The following is a 26,696-nucleotide window of genomic DNA, read 5'->3' as shown; positions in this document are numbered from 1 at the left end:
TCAAAAATTAAAAGAAAATAAGATCAAAGCAAATTGAAAACTGAATCAATTAGTTAATTAAAAAGATTTTGAGATTAGCAATTAGAAAGATATGATTGAAAAATTTTTATGAAAAAGAATTGATTTTTGAAATGAGGAAAGAGAAAAACAACAAAATGACACCAAACTTAAAATTTTTAGAAAATCAAACACAAATTTTCGAAAATTTTAAAGGAAAAACACGAAGAGGACACAAACTTAGAATTTTTACGGATCAAAAAGGGACTAAAGACATGCAAATTCGAAAATTAGAAGAAAAACAAAGGCATGCAATTGACACCAAACTTAAAATATGAAACTAGACTCAACTAAAAGACTCTAAACCGACTAAAACAAAACAGTCCTAATCTAAGCAACAAGATAAGTCGTCAGTTGTCCAAACTCGAACAATCCCCGGCAACGGCGCCAAAAACTTGGTGCACGAAATTGAAATCACACTTTGCAATCCCGCACAACTAACCAGCAAGTGCACTGGGTCGTCCAAGTAATACCTTACGTGAGTAAGGGTCGATCCCACGGAGATTGTCGGCTTGAAGAAAACTATGGTTATCTTGTAAATCTTAGTCAGGATATCGATAATTATCAAGGTTGATTGTGAAAAGTAAAAGAACATAAAATAAGTACTTGTTCTGCAGTAATGGGGAACAGGTTGAGGTTTTGGAGATGCTCCATCTTCTGAATCTCTGCTTTCCTACTGTCTTCTTCTTCAAGCACGCAAGGCTCCTTCCATGCCAAGCTGTATGCAAGGGTTTCAGCGTTGTCAGTGGCTACCTCCCATCCTCTCAGTGGAAATGTTCAACGCACCCTGTCACGGCACGGCTATCCATCTGTCGGTTCTCAATCAGGCCGGAATAGAATCCAGTGATTCTTTTGCGTCTGTCACTAACACCCCGCCCTCAGGAGTTTGAAGCTTGTCACTGTCATTCAATCATTGAATCCTACTCAGAATACCACAGACAAGGTTTAGACCTTTCGGATTCTCTTGAATGCCGCCATCAGTTCTAGCTTATACCACGAAGATTCTGATTAAAGAATCCAAGAGATATCTACTTAATCTAAGGTAGAACGGAGGTGGTTGTCAGGCACACGTTCATAGTTGAGAATGATGATGAGTGTCACGGATCATCACATTCATCCAGTTTAAGAACAAGTAATATCTTAGAATGGAAGCAAGCATAATTGAATGAAAAACAGTAGTAATTGCATTAATCCATCAAGACACAGTAGAGCTCCTCACCCCCAACCATGGGGTTTAGAGACTCATGCCGTAGGAAGTACACAAAGAAATGTGTAAAGTGTCATGAGGTACAGATACAATGTCAAAAGATCCTATTAATAGTGAACTAGTAACCTAGGGTATACAGAAATGAGTAAATGACATAAAAATCCACTTCTGGGTCCACTTAGTGTGTGCTTGGGCTGAGCATTGAAGCTTTCATTTGTAGAGACTTTTTCTGGAGTTAAACGCCAGCTTTCATGCCAGTTTGGGCGTTTAACTCCAAGTTTTATGCCAGTTCCAGCGTTAAACGCTGGAAATTCTGAGGCTGATTTTCCACGCCGGTTTGGGCCATCAAATCTCGGACAAAGTATGGAGTATTATACATTGCTGGAAAGCCCAGGATGTCTACTTTCCAACGCCGTTGAGAGCGCGCCAATTGGGCTTCTGTAGCTCCAGAAAATCCACTTCGAGTGCAGGGAGGTCAGAATCCAACAGCATCTGCAGTCCTTTTCAGTCTCTGAATCAGATTTTTGCTCAGGATCCTCAATTTCAGCCAGAAAATACCTGAAATCATAGAAAAACACACAAACTCATACTAAAGTCCAGAAAAGTGAATTTTAACTAAAAACTAATAAAAATATACTAAAAACTAACTAAAATATACTAAAAACATACTAAAAACAATGCCAAAAAGCGTATAAATTATCCGCTCATCACTTTGTCACAGCACGACTATTCATCTGTCGGTTCTCGATCATGTCGGAATAGAATCCAGTGATTCTTTTGCGTCTGTCACTAACGCCCCACAATCGCGAGTTTGAAGCTCGTCACAGTCATTCAATCCCTGAATCCTACTCAGAATACCACAGACAAGGTTTAAACCTTCTGGATTCTCAAGAATGGCCGCCAATGGATTCTAGCTTATACCACGAAGATTCTGATTAAGGAATCCAAGAGATATCCACTCAATCTAAGGTAGAACGGAGGTGGTTGTCAGGCACACGTTCATAGGTAAGAATGATGATGATGGATCATCACATTCATCAAGTTGAGGAACAAGTGATATCTTAGAACAAGAATAAGCTAAATTTAATAGAAGAACAATAGTAATTACATTAATACTCGAGGTACAGCAGAGCTCCACACCTTAATCTATGGTGTGTAAAAACTCTACCGTTGAAAATACATAAGAACAAGGTCTAGGCATGGCCGAATGGCCAGCCTCCCAAAGAGGGTTCAATCATAAAAACATGATCAATAGATGATCCGAAGATTGAAAGATTCCCAAATACATTAGCGAAAGGTCCTATTTATAGAGAACTAGTAGCCTAGGGTTTACAGAAATGAGTAAATGACGTAAAAATCCACTTCCGTGCCCACTTGGTGTGTGCTTGGACTGAGCATTAAAGCTTCCATGTGTAGAGACTTTTCTTGGAGTTAAACGCCAGCTTTTGTGCTAGTTTGGGCGTTTAACTCCCACTTTTGTGCCAGTTCCGGCGTTTAACGCCGGGAATTCTGAAGCTGAATTGGAACGCCTGTTTGGGCCATTAAATCTCGGGCAAAGTATGAACTATTATATATTGCTAGAAAGCCCTGGATGTCTACTTTCCAACGCAATTAAGAGCGCGCCAATTGGGCATCTGTAGCTCCAGAAAATCCACTTCGAGTGCAGGGAGGTCAAATCCAACAACATCTGCAGCCCTTTTCAGCCTCTGAATCAGATTTTTGCTCAGGTCCCTCAATTTCAGCCAGAAAATACCTGAAATCACAGAAGAACACAAAAAATCATAGTAAAGTCCAGAAAAGTGAATTTTAAATAAAAACTAATAAAAATATAATAAAAACTAACAAAAACATACTAAAAGCATACTAAAAACAATGCCAAAAAGCGTATAAATTATCCGCTCATCACAACACCAAACTTAAATTGTTGCTTGTCCCCAAGCAACTGAAAATCAAATAGGATAAAAAGAAGAGAATATACAATGAATTCCAAAAACATATATGAGGATCAGTATTAATTAGATGAGCTGGGCTTTTAGCTTTTTGCCTCTGAACAGTTTTGGCATCTCACTTTATCCTTTGAAGTTTAGAATGATTGGCTTCTATAGGAACTCAGAATCCGGATAGTGTTATTGATTCTCCTAGTTAAGTATGATGATTCTTGAACACAGCTACTTTATGAGTCTTGGCCGTGGCCCAAAGCACTCTGTTTTCCAGTATTACCACCGGATACATCCATGCCACAGACACATAACTGGGTGAACCTTTTCAGATTGTGACTCAACTTTGCTAGAGTCCCCAATTAGAGGTGTCCAGGGTTCTTAAGCACACTCTTTTTGCTTTGGATCACGACTTTAACCACTCAGTCTCAAGTTTTCACTTGACACCTTCACGCCACAAGCACATGGTTAGGGACAGCTTGGTTTAGCCGCTTAGGCTAGGATGTTATTCCTGTAGGCCCTCCTATCCACTGATGCTCAAAGCCTTGGATCCTTTTTATTATCCTTGCCTTTTGGTTTAAAGGGCTATTGGCTTTTTCTGCTTGCTCTCTTTTTTTTTTTTTTTTGAATTCACTGCTTTTTCTTGCTTCAAGAATCATTTTTATGATTTTTCAGATCCTCAGTAACATGTCTCCTTTTTCATCATTCTTTCAAGAGCCAACAATTTTAACATTCATGAACAACAAATTCAAAAGACATATGCACTGTTCAAGCATACATTCAGAAATTAAAAGTATTGCCACCACATCAAAATAATTAATCTGTTATAAAATTCAAAATTCATGCAATTCTTCTCTTTTTCAATTAAGAACATTTTTCATTTAAGAAAGGTGATGGATTCATAGGACATTCATAACTTTAAGGCATAGACACTAAGACACTAATGATCATAAGACACAAACAGAAATAAAACATAAAGCATAATTTTCAAAATACAGAAAAATAAAGAACAAGTAGATTAAAGAACGGGTCCACCTTAGTGATGGCGGCTTGTTCTTCCTCTTGAAGATCTTATGGAGTGCTTGAGCTCCTCAATGTCTCTTCCTTGCCTTTGTTGCTTCTCTCTCATGATTCTTTGATCTTCTCTAATTTCATGGAGGAGGATGGAATGTTCTTGGTGCTCCACCCTTAGTTGTCCCATATTGGAACTCAATTCTCCTAGGGAGGTGTTGATTTGCTCCCAATAGTTTTGTGGAGGAAAGTGCATCCCTTGAGGCATCACAAGAATTTCATGATGAGGAATTTCCTCATGTCCATGAGTGGGATCTCTTGTTTGCTCCATCCTCTTCTTAGTGATGGGCTTGTCATCATCAATGAGAATGTCTTCCTCTATGTTAATTCCAACTGAATTACAGAGGTGACAAATGAGATGAGGGAAGGCTAACCTTGCCAAGGTAGAGGACTTGTCCGCCACCTTATAAAGTTCTTGGGATATAACCTCATGAACTTCTACTTTCTCTCCAATTATGATGCTATGAATCATGATAGCCCGGTCTATAGTAGCTTCGGACCGGTTGCTAGTGGGAATGACTGAGCATTGGATAAACTCCAACCATCCCCTAGCCATGGGCTTGAGGTCATGCCTTCTCAGTTGAACCGGCTTCCCTCTTGAATCTCTCTTCCATTGAGTGCCCTCTTCACAAATGTCTATGAGGACTTGGTCCAACCTTTGATCAAAGTTGACCCTTCTAGTGTAGGGGTGTTCATCTCCTTGCATCATGGGCAAGTTGAATGCCAACCTTACATTTTCCATACTAAAATCTAAGAATTTCCCCCGAACCATTGTAAGCCAATTCTTTGGGTCTGGGTTCACACTTTGATCATGGTTCTTGGTGATCCATGCATTGGCATAGAACTCTTAAACCATTAAGATTCCGACTTGTTGAATGGGGTTGGTAAGAACTTCCCAACCTCTTCTTCGGATCTCATGTCGGATCACCGGATATTCACTCTTTTTGAGTTTGAAAGGGACCTCGGGGATCACCTTTTTCATGGCCATAACTTCATAGAAGTGGTCTTGATGCACCCTTGAGATGAATCTCTCCATCTCCCATGACTCAGAGGTGGAAGCTTTTGCCTTCCCTTTCCTCTTTCTATAGGTTTCTCGGGCCTTAGGTGCCATAAATGGTTATGGAAAAATAAAAAGCAACGCTTTTACCACACCAAACTTAGAAGGTTTGCTCGTCCTCGAGTAAAAGAGGAAAGAAAAGAGTAGGAGAAGAAGAAATAGAGGAGATGGAGGGGGCTTTTGTGGTTCGGCTAAGGGTGAGAAGTAGTGTTTAGGTTGTGTGAAAATGAAGGAGTGAAGAAGGGTTTATATAGGGGTGGAGAGAGGGGTAAGGTTCGGCCATTATGGGTGGGTTTGTGAGGGAAAGTGGTTTGAATTTGGATGGTGGGGTTTGTGGGGTTTTATGAAGGATGGATGTGAGTGGTGAAGAGAATGGTGGGATTTGATAGGTGAGGGGTTTTTTTTTTTTGGGGGAAGAGGTATTGAGGTGATTGGTGAATGGGTGAAGAAGAGAGAGTGTGGTGGGGTAGGTGGGGATCCTGTGGGGTCCACATATCCTGAGGTGTCAAGGATAGCTCATCCTTGCACCAAGTGGCGTGTAAAACGCCCTTTCTGCCAATCCTGGCGTTAAACGCCGGGCTGCTGCCCTTTTCTGGCGTTAAACGCCAGTTTCTTACCCATTCCTGGCGTTAAACGCCAGTCTGGTGCCCCTTTCTGGCGTTAAACGCCCAGAATGGTGCCAGACTGGGCATTAAACGCCCATTTGCTGCCCTTACTGGCGTTTAAATGCTAGCAAGTTTTTCCTCCAGGGTGTGCTATTTTTCATTCTGTTTTTTGCTTTTTCAATTGTTTTTGTGACTTCACATGATCATCAACCTATAGAAAACATAAAATAACAATGGAAAATAGATAAATATAACATTGTGTTGCCTCCCAACAAGCGCTTCTTTAATGTTAGTAGCTTGACAGTGGGCTCTCATGGAGCCTCACAGATGTTTAGAGTAATGTTGGAACCTTCCAACACCAAACGTAGAGTTTGAATGTGGGGGTTCAACACCAAACTTAGAATTTGGTTGTGGCCTCCCAACACCAAACTTAGAGTTTGACTGTGGGGGCTCTGTTTGACTCTATTTTGAGAGAAGCTCTTCATGCTTCCTCTCCATGGTTACAGAGGGATATCCTTGAGCCTTAAACACAAAGGATTCTTCATTCACTTGAATGATCAATTCTCCTCTGTCAACATCAATCACAGCCTTTGCTGTGGCTAGGAAGGGTCTGCCAAGGATGATGGATTCATCCATGCACTTCCCAGTCTCTAGGACTATAAAATCAGCAGGGATGTAATGGTCTTCAATCTTTACTAGAACATCCTCTACAAGTCCATAAGCTTGTTTTCTTGAATTGTCTGCCATCTCTAATGAGATTCTTGCAGCTTGTACCTCAAAGATCCCTAGCTTCTCCATTACAGAGAGAGGCATGAGGTTTATGCTTGACCCTGTGTCACACAAAGCCTTCTCGAAGGTCATGGTGCCTAATGTACAAGGTATTGAGAACCTCCCAGGGTCCTGTCTCTTTTGAGGTAATCTCTGCCTAGTCAAGTCATCCAGTTCTTTGGTGAGCAAAGGGGGTTCGTCCTCCCAAGTCTCAATACCAAATAACTTGTCATTTAGCTTCATGATTGCTCCAAGGTACTCAGCAACTTGCTCTTCAGTGACATCTTCATCCTCTTCAGAGGAAGAAAACTCATCAGAGCTCATGAATGGCAGAAGTAAATCCAATGGAATCTCTATGGTCTCAGTGTGAGCCTCAGATTCCCATGGTTCCTCATTAGGGAACTCATTGGAGGCCAGTGGACGTCCATTGAGGTCTTCCTCAGTGGCGATCATTGCCTCTTCTTCCTCTCTAAATTCGGCTATGTTGATGGCCTTACACTCTCCTTTTGGATTCCCATCTGTATTGCTTGGAAGAGTACTAGGAGGGAGTTCAGTAACTTTCTTACTCAGCTGACCCACTTGTGCCTCCAAGTTTCTAATGGAGGACCTTGTTTCAGTCATGAAACATTGAGTGATTTTAATTAGATCAGAGACCATGGTTGCTAAGTCAGAGTGGCTCTGCTTAGAATTCTCTGTCTGTTGCTGAGAAGATGATGGAAAAGGCTTAACATTGCTAAACCTGTTTCTTCCACCATTATTATTGTTGAAACCTTGTTGAGGTTTCTGTTGATCCTTCCATGAGAGATTTGGATGATTTCTCCATGAAGGATTATAGGTGTTTCCATAGGGTTCTCCCATGTAATTCACCTCTTCCATTGATGGGTTCTCAGGATCATAAGCTTCTTCTTCAGATGAAGCGTCCTTAGTACTGTCTGGTGCAGCTTGCATTCCAGATAGACTTTGAGAAATCATATTGACTTGCTGAGTCAATATTTTGTTCTGAGCCAATATGACATTCAGAGTATCAATCTCAATAACTCCTTTCTTCTGATTCGTCCTATTGTTCATAGGATTCCTTTCAAAAGTGTAGATGAATTGGTTATTTGCAACCATTTCAATGAGTTCTTAAGCTTCTTCAGGCGTCTTCTTCAGATGAAGAGATCCTCCAGCAGAGCTGTCCAATGACATCTTGGACAGTTCAAACAGACCATCATAGAAGATACCTATGATGCTCCATTCAGAAAGCATGTCAGAAGGACACTTTCTGATCAATTGTTTGTATCTTTCCAAAGCTTCATAGAGGGATTCACCTTCCTTCTGTCTGAAGGTTTGGACTTCCACTCTAAGCTTACTCAATTTTTGAGGTGGAAAGAACTTTGCCAAGAAGGAATTGACTAGCTTTTCCCAAGAGTTCAGGCTTTCTTTAGGTTGTGAGTCCAACCATATCCTAGCTCTGTCTCTTACAGCAAAAGGGAATAGCATAAGTCTATAGACCTCAGGGTCAACCCCATTGGTCTTGACAGTGTCACAGATTTGCAAGAATTCAGCTAAAAACTGATGAGGATCTTCCAATGGAAGGTCATGGAACTTGCAATTCTATTGCATTAGAGAATCTAATTGAGGCTTAAGCTCAAAGTTGTTTGCTCCAATGGCAGGGATAGAGATGCTTCTCCCATAGAAGTCGGGAGTAGGTGCAGTAAAGTCACCCAGCACCTTCCTTGCATTGTTGGCATTGTTGTTGTTTTCGGCTGCCATGTCTTCTTCTTGTTTGAAGATTTCTGTTAGGTCCTCTACAGAGAGTAGTGCTTTAGCTTCTCTTAGCTTTCTCTTCAAGGTCCTTTCAGGTTTAAGGCCAGCCTCAACAAGAATGCTTTTGTCTTTGCTCCTGCTCATATGAAAGAGAAGAGAACAAGAAAATATGGAATCCTCTATGTCACAGTATAGAGATTCCTTGAGATGTCAGAGGAAAAGAAGAATAGAAGGAGGAGGTAGAAGAAGAAGAATTCGAACTTATCAAGAGAGATAGAGTTCGAATTATTGATAGTGGAGGAGTGTTAGTCCTTAAATAGAAGGATGTGAGAAGAGGGGAAGAATTTTCGAAAATAAATTAAAAGATTTTGAAGAAATTTTGAAAAATTGAAGAATGATTTTTGAAAATTAAAGTTGGGAAAGAAATAAAGTGATTTTTGAAAAAGATTTTGAAATTAGAAATCAAAAAGATTGAAAATTATTTGGAAAAAAGATGTGATTAAGAAGATATGATTGAAGAGTTATGGTTTTAAAAAAGATATGATTGAAAAGATATGATTGAGAAACAATTTAAAAAAGATTTGATTTTTAAAATTAATGACTTGGTTAACAAGAAATTTAAAGGATATGATTCAAACATTAAACCTTTCTTAACAGAACAGGCAACATACTTGAAATGTTGAATCAAATCATTAATTGTAGGCAAGTATTTTTGAGAATGGAAAGAAACTGATTTTGAAAATATATGATTGAAAAGATATGGTTTGAAAAAGATTTGATTTTGAAAAATTATGAAAACTTGAAAAAAATTTGAATTAAAAACAAAATCTTCCCTCTTGTATCGTCCTGGCGTTAAACGCCCAGAATGGTATCTATTCTGGCGTTTAACGCCCAAAATGCTACCCTTTTGGGCATTAAACGCCCAGCCAGGTACCCTGGCTGGCGTTTAAACGCCAGTTTTCCTTCTTCACTGGGCGTTTTGAATGCCCAGCTTTTTCTGTGTAATTCCTCTGCTGCATGTTCTGAATCTTCAATTCTCTGTATTATTGACTTGAAAAGACACAAATTAAATTTTTTTTTTAATTTTTAATGATGAGGAATAATCAGAATGCAACTAAGATCAAATAAACAATGCATGCAAGGCACCAAACTTAGAAGTTTGTATACTATTGACACTAACAAATTGAGAATGCATATGAGAAACAACAAAACACTCAAGACAAGAGAATTTTAAGATCAGAGCAAGAAAATCATCAAGAACAACTTGAAGATCAATGAAGAACATAATGCATGTAATTTTCGAAAATTAGAAGAATAAAGACATGCAATTGACACCAAACTTAAAATTAGACACTAGACTCAAACAAGAAACATAAAAATATTTTCGATTTTAAGATTTTATAAATGTTTTTTTGTGCTTTTTCGAAAATTGAGTGGAAAAGAAAAACAAGGGTTCAAAATTCTTAATGAGAACTCCAGGAATCATTGCAATGCTAGTCTAAGACTCCGGTCCATGAACTAGACATGGCTTCACAACCAGCCAAGCTTTCAGTGAAAGCTCCGGTCCAAAACACTAGACATGGCCAATGGCCAGCCAAGCTTTAGCAGATCATTGCTCACAACAGCAAAATTGATAGAAATCAACAAGCTCTTGTGATGATAAGTTGAAACCTCGATCCAAAAGATTAGACATGGCTTCACAGCCAGCCATACTTCAACAAATCATCATGAAACTCTAGAATCCATTCTGAAAAACTATGAAGAACAAAATGCACGAAATTGTGATCATCAATGGCGCCATCAACATGGTGCGCTCAATTGCAATCTCAACTTTTTATCACAATTTCGCACAACTAACCAGCAAGTGCACTGGGTCATCCAAGTAATAAACCTTACGCGAGTAAGGGTCGATCCCACGGAGATTGTTGGTATGAAGCAAGCTATGGTCATCTTGTAAATCTCAGTCAGGCGGATTCAAATGGTTATGGAGGATTAATGATTAAAAGATAAATAAAACATAAAATAAAGATAGAGATACTTATGTAATTCATTGGTGAGAATTTCAGATAAGCGTATGGAGATGCTTTGTCCCTTCTGTCTCTCTGCTTTCCTACTGTCTTCATCCAATCCTTCTTACTCCTTTCCATGGCAAGCTGTATGTTGGGCATCACTGTTGTCAATGGCTACAGTCCCGTCCTCTCAGTGAAAATGTTCAACGTGCTCTGTCACAGCATGACTATTCATCTGTCGGTTCTCGATCATGTCGAAATATAATCCTGTAATTCTTTTGCATCTATCACTAACGCCCCACAATCGCGAGTTTGAAGCTCGTCAAAGTCATTCAATCCCTGAATCCTACTCAGAATACCACGTACAAGGTTTAGACCTTCCGGATTCTCAGGAATGGCCGCCAATAAATTCTAGCTTATACCACGAAGATTCTGATTAAGGAATCCAAGAGATATCCACTCAATCTAAGGTTGAACAGAGGTGGTTGTCAGGCACACGTTCATAGGTGAGAATGATGATGAGTGTCACGGATCATCACATTCATCAAGTTGAGGAACAAGTGATATCTTAGAACAAGAATAAGCTGAATTGAATAGAAGAACAATAGTAATTGCATTAATACTCGAGGTACAGCAGAGCTCCACAACTTAATCTATGGTGTGTAGAAACTCTACCGTTGAAAATACATAAGAACAAGGTCTAGGCATGGCTGAATGGCCAGCCTCCCAAAGAAGGTTCAATCATAAAAACATGATCAAAAGATGATCCGAAGATTGAAAGATTCCCAAATACATTAGCGAAAGGTCCTATTTATAGAGAACTAGTAGCCTAGGGTTTACAGAAATGAGTAAATGACGTAAAAATCCACTTCCGGGCCCACTTGGTGTGTGCTTGGGCTGAGCATTGAAGCTTCCATGTGTAGAGACTTTTCTTGGAGTTAAACGCCAGCTTTTGTGCCAGTTTGGGCGTTTGACTCCCACTTTTGTGCCAGTTCCAGTGTTTAACGCCGGGAATTCTAAAGCTGAATTGGAACGCCTGTTTGGGCCATCAAATCTCGGGCAAAGTATGGACTATTACATATTGCTGAAAATCCCTGGATGTCTACTTTCCAACGCAATTGAGAGCGCGCCAATTGGGCTTCTGTAGCTCCAGAAAATCCACTTCGAATGCAGGCAAGTCAGAATCCAACAACATCTGCAGCCCTTTTCAGCCTTTGAATCAGATTTTTGCTCAGGTCCCTCAATTTCAGCCAGAAAATACCTGAAATCACAGAAAAACACACAAACTCATAGTAAAGTCTAGAAAAGTGAATTTTAAATAAAACCTAATAAAAATATAATAAAAACTAACTAAAACATACTAAAAGCATACTAAAAATAATGCCAAAAAGCGTATAAATTATCCGCTCATCAAGGGACAAGAACAGAAACTACATGTCCAAGCTCAAAGGATGGATCATCAAGAAAAACTACTCTCTAGTTGGATGGATCAACAAAGAGATTGGTAGAAACAGCAAATGGAATTACAACAGGAGCATTACTCCCAGCTCACCCAAGCCATCAGTCAAGTGTCCGAAAGACAAGACAGCCAGGAAAAACATCTTCAAGAACTCAACCAATGCTAGATAAACCAGATGAAAGCATTCAACAAATTTAGTGTGCTCAACGAAGGAAGGCAACTGCATCGAGAAGAATTTAGTATAAACACTCAGGCCAAGTTAACCTATATGACTGGGCATATGCATAACCTGCACCCTGCCATTCCAAGTTATGAAGCACTTCGCAAGGACTTGACAGAACAAGAAGAGGGAAAGGTGAAACAACAAAAGGAGGCATTAAAGAAGAAGATGGAGGATGCTGGTTTCTAGAAAAAGCTGATCAAAAAGCGCAAAGGGAATGGAGACTCAAGCAATCAAGAAGGATCACAAGACAAGGGAACATAGGCATCCCCATAAATAAAAGGTGGTGGAGTTCCTTTTGAGTTCTATCTTTTTCAAAGCTTTAAATAAGGAAAATCATGTATGAAATAGAACATGCTTCCATAGTAACTTAGGAATTTTCAATTATGCTTTAAGATCTTGTTGCTTAGGTCCATGCTCACTAGTCTAGGTCCCTAGTTTTCATCTTCATCTTTCTTACTTGTATGCTTGCCCTTTAAGTTAATCAAAAAGAAAATGTTATGAAAAGAACAAGAGTGGAGTTATTTTGTGAAGTGAGTTCTGAATGTTTGTGGTAGGGTGATTAGTAAGCTAAGTTGGTTCACCAAACAAGGAAAGAAGGCAACTATCTATCCTGAATCCTATGCTTGAAACACATCCTATGAGACTAACTAAATAATAAGATCCCAATAAGAAAAGAGAAAGAGCAATAAAAGTGAAAAGGAAAGAAACACAATATTGAGGCATGTGTCTGTGGTGTTCATGTGCAAGGGATATGCTTGGATGAATAAGCTCTTAAGGGTGCCTTATCACCTGGTAACTTGGATTAACTAATCCGGGATTATTAGCTGAAAATCCACTATCAAGAGCAACCTTTGCTACAGAGCACTTAGCAACCCAAAGAGGTGCTGGACACCAAGGTCTCAAGAAAGAAAAATAATAAACCATGTGCCTGTGGTGTGTATGTATGAGGGAAAGAGACTTGAGGGAGTAAGTCCTTAGGGGTGTCTTAACACCTAGCACCTTGAACCAACTGGTTCGGGAGTGTTGGCTGAAAGCTTATCATAAAGTGTCGCCCTCTTACAGAACACCTAGCCTAAAAAGGAATGCAATAAACCTTGGAAAAGAAAGAAGGATCAACAACTAGGAAGTCTCAAGGGATGCAAGTAAGCAAGTGTTCAAGGGCATGATAAAGGCTTGAAACCTAGTAAAGGAATAAACCTAAGTTGCTATGCATGAAATCCCATAAACCAGAAATTTTACTTTTATATTGTTTATCTTGTTCTTTCATTCATTATTCCTATGTTTCAGTACTTGCATATGGACAAGCAAGCTTTAAATTTGGTGTTGTGATGCCAGGGCATCTAGGCCAGTTTTACTGACCTTTTCTTTACTGTCTTAGGGTAGTTTCATGCATTTTCTTAGAGAATAAGGAAAGTTTTCGATGAAAATACACTCACACCTTGATTCAAGCAACTATTGTGAATTTCACATATTTTCATGAAGATTTTGCAAGAATTAAATGACAAATTGATGATGCATAATCTCATGACTTTGGCTAGAGCTTTAATGTAGTTTATTTGCTTGATTTCAGGACAAAGGAAGTAAGGAAGAACCACGTTAGTAGCCACGTTAACCTAGTTAATGTGACCACTAACGTGGAATGGGAATGAGCTTGCAACGTTAATGAGAAAAGTGATCACCAATAACGCCTGCGAAGCCATCATAAGCCCACGTTAATTGCCACGTAAACTAGGTTAACGTGGTAGTTAACGTGGAGACAAAGAAAGCACCAGCATTAGTGGTAAACATGAACACCACTAACGCTCCAAAATGTGGCAATGAACCACGTTAAGAGTCACGTTAACTCTAACGTGGAAGAGAGGAACAATGCCAACGTTAGTGACACTCACTTTTGTCACTAACGTTGGATCAAACTAGCATTGCCCACATTAGTGGTCACGTGAAGACCACTAACGTGAAAGTTAACGTGGAGCTAAGATTTATGAGCCAACGTTAGTGACACTCACCTTTGTCACTAACGTTGGAGATGGCATTCACTACCACGTTAGTGGCCACGTTAACTTAATTAACGTGAGCTCTAACGTGGAGAGTAGGGGCACTTGGAGCGTTAGTGACAAAGGTAAGTGTCATTAACACTCTCGAAGATGAGGCATACGCACGTTAAGAGCCACGTTAGTTACACTAACGTGAACTCTAACATAGGGACAAGGGGCACAAGGCAACGTTATTGGAAAAGGTGAGTCTCAATAGCGCTTGCAAAGGTTTATAAGGCAACGTTAGTGGTCACGTTAGTACTACTAACATTGGAGTTAACGTGGGTTATATGGGGTTGGAACGTTAGTGAAAAAGGTGATTGCCACTAACGTTCTCGAACCCACAATCTCACTTAACGTTAACATCACTAATGCCCATGCCTAACTCACACTTTTCTGCAAGCTGAGCCCACTAAAGATTATAACTGCTTCAACTCAAGATCTAAGGCCCACATCCAGGACTGGGAGAACTCACTAGAAGATCAAGAAGAGTAGTATATATAGGAGTAGTTTTGAACTATAGAGAGGCTTGGCACTTTGGAGAACTATCCTCTGTATATTTACTTTTCTGCACTTTTAGCTAAGCATGTATTCTTTTCTACCATTTTCTGTTTCTAGAGCTATGAACAACTAAACCCCTTTCATTGGGTTAGGAAGCTCTATTGTAATTTGATGGATCAATTATAGTTTTCATTCTTCTTCTTCTCTCTTCTCTTTTGATTTACTGGAAAGCTTTTCGATCTTAACTCAATTGGTTAGTTGTCTTGGAAAAGAAACTCTCCATAATTGGATCTCCTCTGAGCCTTGGAAAAGGGATGAGGAGATCATGCTAGAAATGTTTTTTCATGTTGGACCAAATTGGGGTCTGGGTGGATATAGTGACATGTAATCCTCCCAACACTTTGATTTGGAAATACATGTATAATAAGTGACCACACTTCATCTCTTCCCATGAGCAATTAAATCAAGGAATTGGGCAATTGTTTAAGCTTAGAGAGATTGGGTTGCCAAGGAATTGGAACCCAATCACTTAAGATTGCGAAGGAGATCAATAGATGCTTTGATTGAGGAAGAGATGAAAATGAATTTGATCCAGAGAATACAACATCTCCCGAGCCCAATTAATTCCCCATTTCTGATCTTACCCATTCTCTTTACTTTCTGCCATTTATTTACATGCTCATTTCCTCAAATCCCCATCTAAGATCTACACTTTATTTTCTGCTATTTAATTTCCCGCCATTTAATTTTCTGCAATTCTCAACTATACTCTGTTTAGCTCAACTAGCATACTCTTTCAACTAAAGTTGCTTGACCAATCAATCCCTGTGGGATTCGACCTCACTCTATTGTGAGTTTTTACTTGACGACAATTCGGTATACTTGCCAAAGAGAAATTTGTTGAGAGACACGTTTTCATGCATCAGATAGTGAATGAAAGATTGGTTTGAAATTTTGATTTGTATGCTTTATTAAGGACAGTTTGAGAATTGGAAAACGACTTGATGTTAGAATTAGTTTGATTTCGGAAAACGATTTGAGATTTGTGAATGACTTGGGTTTAAACCATTGGAAAGAGTTTGAGAAAATGTTGGTTGACTTTATTGGAAAATAATTGAGTGTTGGAAAGAATTTTAATATTGAAAATGAGCTTGATTTAATGAAAAATGAATTTAAAATGAAAATGGTTTGAAATATTGAAATTGGTCTGATTTTGGAATTGAGTTGAAAGGAGTTTGAGAAATGGTTTGGTTAGGACCCAAAACGGGTGGCAAAATCCAAGTTTTAAAGGAGATGCTACCCAAATTTTTATAAAATTGGAGATTTTGTTTGAAGTGCTTGTTAGAATGCTTTGGATTTTTAAAAGGATTTTAAAATTTGGAAAGGGTTATGTTTTGAGTTTTGCTGTATGGTGCACAAATCCCCATGCTTCGTACAACTGAACCAGCAAGTGCACTGGTCGTCCAAGTAATACCTAAGTGAGTCAGGGTCGATCCCACGAGAATTGTGGTTTGATGCAAGCTATGATTACCTTGCAGGTCTTAGTCAGGCGGATAGAAGAATTGGTGGATTGAGGTTTAATTGCATTAAAGGAAATATGAGAGAAAGGTATAAGGTATTTTGTGAATTAAATGTAACCATTAATAGGAATATGATTAAGGATTGAAGTTGCTTTGTCCTTCTGGATTAACTCTGGTATTACTGTCTTCTTCAATTGTGAATGATTTCTTCTTTGGCAGGATATATGTGATTGACGTTGGTTTGAGAAACCGCTAATACTCCTCCAAATCTAAACCCCAGGGTTATTGCGGATCCATTCTGATTGAGGGTGAAGCTTCTACAGTTCATTCTCCTTGGTGATCCTACTTAAAATGCCACAGACAAGGTTGAGTCTTCCATATCAAAGGATGTTGCGCCTTTGGGTTCTAGCCTTTACCACAAATACCCTAATCTTCCTGTAATCGGCTGAACTGGTGTCTCGAGAAGTCCCCAATGAAATCGTGGATTAGTCGTTTAAAGGATGCACAATCAAGCTGATGGTTCATCATTGTCTGATGAAAGACACACTCTGAACCCATGTAGAATGTGATAACCTTATGCCAGTTCAGCGCATTCATATTGATGAAGAACGAATATACATCTTAGAATAGAGAAGCAAACACGGATTAAAGAGGAACAATAATCCTTTATTAATTCATAAAACTCAACAGGGATCCTCCCCTCAACCTATGAGATTTAGAAACTCATACTGATAGAAAATACAATATGGTAAATGAAAATATGGTGTAAAGTGGCAGAAGATCCTTAACAAAGAGTGATCTTTTGTTTTAAATACTAAACTAATGACCAGTAAGGGTAAAACAATCTTTTTAGTGCTAAAATCCACTTCTAAGGCCCACTTGGTGAGTGTTTGGGCTGAGCTTTGATGAGATCCACGTGCTATGAGGCCTCTAGGGCATTGAACACTGGCAAGGGGGTCCTCCTTAGGTGTTTGGACGCTGGTCTATTCTCCTTGGGCATTGGACGCCTGGAAGGGGCAGGAGACTGGCGTTGGAAGCCAGTTTTGTGCCTTCTAATCTGAAGCAAAGTATGGATTATTATACATTGCTGGAAATCTCTAAAAGTCAGCTTTCCATAGCCATTAAGAACACTCCATTTGGACTTCTGTAGCTCCAGAAAGCTGTTCCGAGTGCAAGGAGGTCAAATCTGGACTGCACCTGCAGTGCTTTCTCTGTCTCTAAATCGGACTTTTGCTCCAACTCCTCAACTTCAACCAGAAATTACCTGAAATTGCATAAAAACACAAAAACTCATAGTAGAATCCAAAAATGTGAATTTAACACTAAAACCTATAAAAACTTAATAAAAACTAAACAAAACATAATAAAAACTATATGAAAATGATGCCAAAAAGCGTATAAAATATCCGCTCATCACAACACCAAACTTAAACTATTGCTTGTCCCCAAGCAACTTACACAATAAATTTAAAAGTTTTCAATGAATCTCAGTTATAATTAGATGAGCGGGATTTAGTAGCTTTTTGCTTCTGAATAATTTTGACATCTCACTCTTGATTGAAACTCAGAATGGTTGGCATCTTTAGGAACCTAGAATCCAGATGATATTATTGATTCTCCTAGTTCAGTTCATTTTTATTCTTGAACACAGCTTTTAGAGTCTTGGTCGTGACCCTAAGCACCTTATTTTCCTGTATTACTACTGGATACATAAATGGCACAGACACTTTAACTGGGTGAACCTTTTTAGATTGTGATTCAGTGATGAGCAGATAATTTATACGCTTTTTGACATTGTTTTTAGGTAGTTTTTAGTAGGATCTAGCTACTTTTAGGGATTTTTTCATTAGTTTTTATGCTAAATTCACATTTCTAGACTTTACTATGAGTTTGTGTGTTTTTCTGTGATTTCAGGTAATTTCTGGCTGAAATTGAGGGACCTGAGCAAAACTCTGATAAAAGGCTGACAAAGGACTGCTGATGCTGTTGGATTCTGACCTCCCTGCACTCGAAAATAATTTTCTGGAGCTATATAACTTCAAATGGCGCGCTCTTAATGGAGTTGGAAAGTAGACATCCAGAGCTTTCTAGCAATATATAATAGTCAATACTTTATTCGTGATTAGATGACGTAAACTGGCGCTCAACGCCAGTTCCATGCTGCATTCTGGAGTCAAACGCTAGAAACACGTCATGAACCAGAGTTGAACACCAAAAACACGTTACAACTTGGCGTTCAACTCCAAAAGAAGCCTCAGCTCGTGTAAAGTTCAAGCTCAGCCCAAGCACACACCAAGTGGGCCCCGGAAGTAGATTTCTGCATCAATTACTTACTTTTGTAAATCCTAGTAGCTAGTCTAGTATAAATAGGACTTTTTACTATTGTATTCAGTGTCTTTTGATTGTAAGGTCTTGGATTGTATTTTTTGATCTTTTGATCACATTTGGCAGCTGGCCATTCAGCCATGTCTGAACCTTCATCACTTATGTATTTTCAACGGTGGAGTTTTTACACACCATAGATTAAGGGTGTGGAGCTCTGCTGTACCTCAAGTTTCAATGCAACTACTACAATTTTCTATTCAATTCCGCTTGTTCTTATTCTAAGATATTCGTTGCACTTCAACATGATGAATGTGATGATCCGTGACACTCATCATCATTCTCACCTATGAATGTGTGACTGACAACCGCTTCCGTTCTACCTTAGACCGGGCGCATATCTCTTGGATTCCTTAATCAGAATCTTCGTGGTATAAGCTAGACTGATAGCGGCATTCATGAGAATCTAAAAAGTCTAAACCTTGTCTGTGGTATTCTGTGTAGGATTCAGGGATTGAATGACTGTGACGAGCTTCAAACTTGCGATTGTTGGGCGTGATGACAAACGCAAAAGAATCAAGGGATTCTATTCCAACATGATCGAGAACCGACAGATGATTAGCCGTGCCATGACAGAGCATTTGGACCTTTTTCACTGAGAGGATGGGATGTAGCCATTGACAATGGTGATGCCCTACATATAGCTTGTCATGGAGAGGAATAAGAAGGATTGAAGGAAGGCAGTAGGAAAGCAGAGATCCAACAGGGACAAGCACCTCCACGCACTTATCTGAAATTCCCACCATTGAATTACATGAGTAACTCTATCTTTATTTCCTATTTTATTATTATTCGAAAACTCCATAGCATTTACTATCCACCTAACTGAGATTTACAAGATGACTATAGCTTGCTTCATACCAACAATCTCCGTGGGATCGACCCTTACTCACGTAAGGTATTACTTGGACGACCCAGTGCACTTGCTGGTTAGTTGTTCGGAGTTGTGACTAAGTGTGATTCACGTTTGAGAGCGCTACCAAGTTTTTGGCGTCATTGTTGGTGATCACAATTTCGTGCACCAAGTTTTTGGCGCCGTTGTCGGGGATTGTTCGAGTTTGGATAACTGACGGTTCATCTTGTTGCTCAGATTAGGTAATTTCTTTTATTTTCTTTTCAAACGTGTTCAAAAAAAAATATATATATATATATATATAATTTTTCAAAACATTTTTCAAAATGTTCTCACCTGTTTTCGAAAATTTTTCAAAATTTTTAAGAATGAATTCTAGTGTTTCATAAAGTATGTTGAAGCTTGGCTGGGTGTAAAGCCATGTATAACTCAATTGGATTGAGGCTTCAAAACCATCAGTATAGAGGCAAGTTAATTGGAATATCAGTTGCTACATGCCTGATTTATATCTTCTAAAGCTGGCTGGCTATTAAGCCATGCCCAACCCTTGGATTGGAGCTTTAGGCTAATATTGAAAGATTCCTGGAATTCTTATAAAAAATTTTGGATTTCTTATTTTTTTATATGTTTTTCGAAAAAATTAAAATAAAATCCAAAAAAATCATAAAATCATAAAAAAAAAAACCAAAAATATTTTGTGTTTCTTGTTTGAGTCTTGAGTCAATTTTTAAGTTTGGTGTCAATTGCATGCTTGTAAAAATTTATGCATTATTTTTCAAAAATTCAAGCATTCATGGTGTTCTTCATGATCTTCAAGTTGTTCTTGGTAAGTCTTCTTGTTTGATCTTGATGTTTTCTTGTTTTGTGTCTTTTATTATTTTTCATATGCATTTTTGCATTCATGGTGTCCATGCATTAAAGATTTCTAAGTTTGGTGTCTTGCATGTTTTCTTTGCATCAAAAATTTTACAAAAATATGTTCTTGATGTTCATCATGATCTTCAAAGTGTTCTTGGTGTTCATCTTGACATTCATAGTATTCTTGCATGCATTATGTGTTTTGATCCAAAATCTTCATGTTTTGGGTCATTTTTATGTTTTTCTCTCTCATCATTAAAAATTCAAAAAATAAAAAAAAATATCTTTTCCTTTTTTCTCTCAAAATTTCGAAAATTTGGGTTGACTTAGTCAAAAAATTTTAAAATTAGTTGTTTCTTGTAAGTTGATGAGCGGATAATTTGTACACTTTTTGGCATTGTTTTTAGTATGTTTTTAGTCTATTTTAGTTAGTTTTTAGTATATTTCTATTAGTTTTTAGTTAAAATTCACTTTTCTGGACTTTACTATGAGTTTGTGTGTTTTTCTGTGATTTCAGGTATTTTCTGGCTGAAATTGAGGGACTTGAGCAAAAATCTAATTCAGAGGCTGAAAAGGACTACAGATGCTGTTGGATTCTAACCTCCCTGCACTCGAAGTGGACTTTCTGGAGCTACAGAAGCCCAATTGGCGCGCTCTTAATGGCGTTGGAAAGTCGACATCCTGGGCTTTCTAGCAATATATAATAGTCCATACTTTGCACGAGATTTGATGGCCCAAACCGGCATTACAAATCAGCTCAAAACTGCCCGACGTTAAACGCCGGAACTGGCACAAGAATGGGAGTTAAACGCCCAAACTGGCACAAAAGCTGGCGTTTAACTCCAAGAAGAGTCTCTACACGAAAATTCTTCAATGCTCAGCCCAAGCACACACCAAGTGGGCCCGGAAGTGGATTTTTATGTAATTTACTCATCTTTGTAAACCCTAGGCTACTAGTTCTCTACAAATAGGACCTTTTACTATTGTATTTTCATCTTTGGATCATTTTAGATCTTTTGATCATCTTTGGACGTCTAGTTCTTAGATCATTGGGAGGCTGGCCATTCGGCCATGCCTGAACCTTGTTCTTATGTATTTTCAACGGTGGAGTTTCTACACACCATAGATTACGGTGTGGAGCTCTGCTGTACCTCGAGTATTAATGCAATTACTATTGTTCTTCTATTCAATTCAGCTTATTCTTGTTCTAAGATATTCATTTGCACCCAAGAACATGATGAATATGATGATTATGTGACACTCATCATCATTCTCACTTATGAACGAGCGCCTGACAACCACTTCCGTTCTACAAGCAAACAAGGGTTGAATGTTTATCTCTTAGATCCTTTGATCGGAATCTTCGTGGTATAAGCTAGAATTGATGGCGGCATTCAAGAGAATCCAGAAGGTCTAAACCTTGTCTGTGGTATTCTGAGTAGGATTCAATGATTGAATGACTGTGACGAGCTTCAAACTCGCGATTGTGGGGCGTTAGTGACAGACGCAAAAGAATCACTGGATTCTATTCCGACATGATCGAGAACCGACAGCTGAATAGCTGTGCCGTGACAGGGTGCGTTGAACATTTTCACTGAGAGGATGGGAGGTAGCCACTGACAACGGTGAAACCCTACATACAGCTTGCCATGGAAAGGAGTAAGAAGGATTGGATGAAGACAGTAGGAAAGCAGAGAGACGGAAGGGACAAAGCATCTCCATACGCTTATCCGAAATTCTCACCAATGAATTACATAAGTATCTCTATCTTTATCTTTATGTTTTATTCATACATCATCCATAACCATTTGAATCTGCCTGACTAAGATTTACAAGGTGACCATAGCTTACTTCATACCAACAATCTCCGTGGGATCGACCCTTACTCGCGTAAGGTTTATTACTTGGACGACCCAGTGCACTTGCTGGTTAGTTGTGCGAAGTTGTGAAATTATGTGTGTACCATGGTATTGAGCAACAAGTTCTTGGATTCATTACCGGGGATTATTTGAGTTGTGAAAAGTAGAGATCACAATTTCGTGCACCAAGTTTTTGGCGCCGTTGCCGGGGATTGTTGAGTTTGGACAACTGACGGTTCATCTTGTTGCTTAGATTAGGTATTTTTTTTTCAGAGTTCTTAAGAATGAATTCTAGTGTTTCAAGGTGATGTTCTTATCATCACCAAAGCTGATTGATCTTCATTAATTTAGCTCTTGAATGCAATGTCCTGCTGAAGCTTGGCTAGCCATGTCTAATTCCTTTAGACTGAGGCTTTAGACTAACATTGCATGATTCCTGGAATTCTCATTAAGAATTTTGATATCTTTATTTTCTTTTTTCACTTAATTTTCAAAAAATCCAAAACAAATTACAAAAAAAAACAAAAATATTTTATGTTTCTTGTTGAGTCTAGAGTCTCATTTTAAGTTTGGTGTCAATTGCATATTTCTGTTCTTCTTGCATTTTTCATGTGTCTTCAGTGATCTTCAAGTTGTTCTTGATGATTTACTTGCTCTGATCTTTAAATTCTCTTATCTTGAGTGTTTTTGTTGTTTATCATATGCACTCCCAACTTGTTAGTGTCAGTAGTATACAAACTGCTAAGTTTGGTGTCTTGCATGCATTGTTATTTGATTTTAGTTGCATCTTGATTATTCTTCATCATTAAAAATCCAAAAATATTTTTTATTTGTATCTTTTCAAGTCAATAATACAGAGAATTGAAGATTCAAAACATACAGCAGAGGAATTACACAGAAAAAGCTGGGCGTTCAAAACGCCCAGTGAGAAAGACAAACTGGCGTTTAAACGCCAGCCAGGGTGCCTGGCTGGGCGTTTAACGCTCAAAAGGGTAGTGCTTTGGGCGTTAAACGCCAGAATGTGCACCATTCTGGGCGTTTAACGCCAGGATGGCACAAGAGGGAAGATTCTGTTTTCAATTCAAATTTTTTTCAGGTTTTCAAAATTTTTCAAAATCAAATCTTTTTCAAATCATATCTTTTCAATCATATGTTTTCAAAATCAATTTCTTTCCTTTTTCAAAAATACTTGCTATCAATTAATAATTTGATTCAACATTTCAAGTATGTTGCCTTTTCTGTTGAGGAAGGTTTAATGTTTGAATCATATCTTTTCTTGTTAGCCAAGTCATTAATTTTCAAAATCAAATCTTTTTAAATTGTTTTTCAAATCATATCTTCTCAATCACATCTTTTTTAAAACCATAACTTTTCAATCATATCTTTTTAATAACATCTTTTTCAAAATAGTTTTCAATCATATCTTTTTACTTTCTAATTTCAAAATCTTTTTCAAAAATCACTTGATTTCTTTTCCACCCTTGGTTTTCGAAAATCAATTAGTGTTTTTCAAAATGTTTTTAAATCTTTTACTTAAATTTCGAAAATTTCTTCCCCTCTTCCCACATCCTTCTATTTATGGACTAACACTATTCCTTAATGCACAATTCGAACTCCATCTTTCTTGATAAGTTCGAATTCTTCTACTTCTTCCTTCTATTTTTCTTTTCCTCTGACACCTCAAGGAATCTTTATACTGTGACATAGAGGATTCCATATTTTCTTGTTCTCCTCTCTTTCATATGAGCAGGAGCAAAGACAAAATCATTCTTGTTGAGGCTGACCCTGAACCTGAAAGGACCTTGAAGCGAAAGCTAAGGGAAGCTAAGGAAAAACACTCTGTAGAGGACCTAACAGAAATCTTCAAACAAGAAGAACCCATGGCAGCCGAAAACAACAACAATGCCAACAATGCAAGGAAGGTGCTGGGTGACTTTACTGCACCTACTCCCGACTTCTATGGGAGAAGCATCTCTATCCCTGCCATTGGAGCAAACAACTTTGAGCTTAAGCCTCAATTGGTTTTTCTAATGCAACAGAATTGCAATTTCCATGGACTTCTATTGGAAGATCCTCATCAGTTTTTAGCTGAGTTCTTGCAAATCTGTGACACTGTCAAGACCAATGGAGTTGACCCTGAGGTCTACAGACTTATGCTATTCCCTTTTGCTGTAAGAGACAGAGCTAGGACATGGTTGGACTCACAACCTAAAGAAAACCTGAACTCTTGGGAAAAGCTAGTCAGTGCCTTCTTGGCAAAGTTCTTTCCACCTCAAAAATTGAGTAAGCTTAGAGTGGAAGTCCAAACCTTCAGACAGAAGGAAGGTGAATCCCTCTATGAAGCTTGGGAAAGATACAAACAATTGATCAGAAAGTGTCCTTCTGACATGCTTTCTGAATGGAGCATCATAGGTATTTTCTATGATGGCCTGTCTGAACTATCCAAGATGTCTTTGGATAGCTCTGCTGGAGGATCTCTTCATCTAAAGAAGACGCCTACAGAAGCTCAAGAGCTCATTGAAATGGTTACAAATAACCAATTCATGTACACTTCTGAAAGGAATCCTGTGAACAATGGGACAAATCAGAAGAAAGGAGTTCTTGAGATTGATACTCTGAATGCCATATTGGCTCAGAACAAGATATTGACTCAGCAAGTTAATTTGATTTCTCAAAGTTTGTCTGGCATGCAAGCTGCACCAGGCAGTACTAAGGATGCTTCATCTGAAGAAGAAGCTTATCATCCTGAGAACCCTTCAATGGAAGAGGTGAATTACATGGGAGAATCCTATGGAAACACCTATAATCCTTCATGGAGAAATCATCCAAATCACTCATGGAAGGATCAACAGAGACCTCAACAAGGTTTCAACAAAAATAATGGTGGAAGAAGCAGGTTTAGCAATGGCAAGCCTTTTCCATCATCTTCTCAGCAACAGACAGAGAATTCTAAGCAGCACCACTCTGACTTAGCAACCATGATCTCTGATCTAATCAAAACCACTCAAAGTTTCATGACTGAAACAAGGTCCTCCATTAGGAATTTGGAGGCACAAGTGGGACAGCTGAGCAAGAAAATTACTGAACTCCCTCCTAGTACTCTTCCAAGCAATACAGAAGAGAATCCAAAAGGAGAATGTAAGGCCATCAACATGGCCGAAATAGGAGAGGAGGAAGAGGCAGTGAGCGCCACTGAGGAAGACCTCAATGGACGTCCATTGGCCTTCAATGAGTTCCCTAATGAGGAACCATGGGAATCTGAGGCTCACACTGAGACCATAGAGATTCCATTGGATTTAATTCTGCCATTCATGAGCTCTGATGAGTATTCTTCCTCTGAAGAGGATGAGTATGTCACCGAAGAGCAAGTTGCTAAATACCTTGGAGCATTCATGAAGCTAAATGAAAAGTTATTTGGTAATGAGACTTGAGAGGATGAACCCCCTTTGCTCACCAAAGAACTGGATGACTTGTCTAGGCAGAAATTACCTCAAAAGAGACAGGATCCTGGGAAGTTTTCAATACCTTATACCATAGGAACCATGACCTTTGAGAAGGCTCTGTGTGACCTAGGGTCAAGCATAAACCTTATGCCTCTCTCTGTAATGGAGAAGCCAGGGATCTTTGAGGTACAAGCTGCAAGAATCTCACTAGAGATGGCAGACAATTCAAGAAAACAAGCTTATGGACTTGTAGAGTATGTTCTAGTAAAACTTGAAAACCATTACATCCCTGCTGATTTCATAGTCCTAGAGACTGGGAAGTGCATGGATGAATCCATTATCCTTGGCAGACCTTTCCTAGCCACAGCAAAGGCTGTGATTGATGTTGACAGAGGAGAATTGATCATTCAAGTGAATGAAGAAACCCTTGTGTTTAAGGCTCAAGGACATCCCTCTGTAACCATGGAGTGGAAGCATGAAGAGCTTCTCTCAAAACAGACCCAAATAGAGCCCCCACAGTCAAACTCTAAGTTTGGTGTTGGGAGGCCACAACCAACTTCTAAGTTTGGTGTTGAACCCCCACATTCAAACTCTAAGTTTGGTGTTGGGAGGTTCCAACATTGCTCTGAGCATCTGTGAGGCTCCATAAGAGCCCACTGTCAAGCTACTGACAATAAAGAAGCGCTTGTTGGGAGGCAACCCAATGTTATATTTTATCTATTTTCCTTTGTTATTTTATGTTTTATGTAGGTTGATGATCATGAGAAGTCACAAAATCAATTGAAAAAGCAAAAACAGAATGAAAAACAAAAAGAAAAATAGCACACCCTCGAGGAAGACCTTGCTGGCGTTTAAACGCCAATAACGGCAGCAAATGGGCATTTAACGCCCAGTCTGGCACCATTCTGGGCGTTTAACGCCAAAAAGGGGCACCAGACTGGCGTTAAACGCCAGGAAAGGGCAAGAAGCTGGCGTTAAACGCCAGAAATGGGCATCAGCCCAGCGTTTAATGCCAGAATTGGCACAAAGGGCATATTTGCTCGCCACTTGGTGCAGGGATGAATTTTCCTTGACACCTCAGGATCTGTGGACCCCACAGGATCCC

General features: G+C 38.9%; 1 non-coding gene across 1 annotated transcript; it reads right to left on the bottom strand.

Annotated features, from left to right (window-relative positions):
* Positions 1-24,433: 24,433 nt before the first annotated feature.
* Positions 24,434-24,541, bottom strand: LOC112713205 (small nucleolar RNA R71). The gene has a single exon (XR_003158179.1). It is a non-coding gene; the product is annotated as a small nucleolar RNA R71 (small nucleolar RNA).
* Positions 24,542-26,696: the final 2,155 nt, after the last annotated feature.

The sequence above is a fragment of the Arachis hypogaea genome, chromosome 9 (assembly GCF_003086295.3).
Source record: "Arachis hypogaea cultivar Tifrunner chromosome 9, arahy.Tifrunner.gnm2.J5K5, whole genome shotgun sequence".
NCBI lineage: Eukaryota > Viridiplantae > Streptophyta > Magnoliopsida > Fabales > Fabaceae > Arachis > Arachis hypogaea.
The sequence above is the reverse complement of the archived record's forward strand: the minus strand, read 5'-3'. Positions and strand labels throughout refer to the sequence as shown.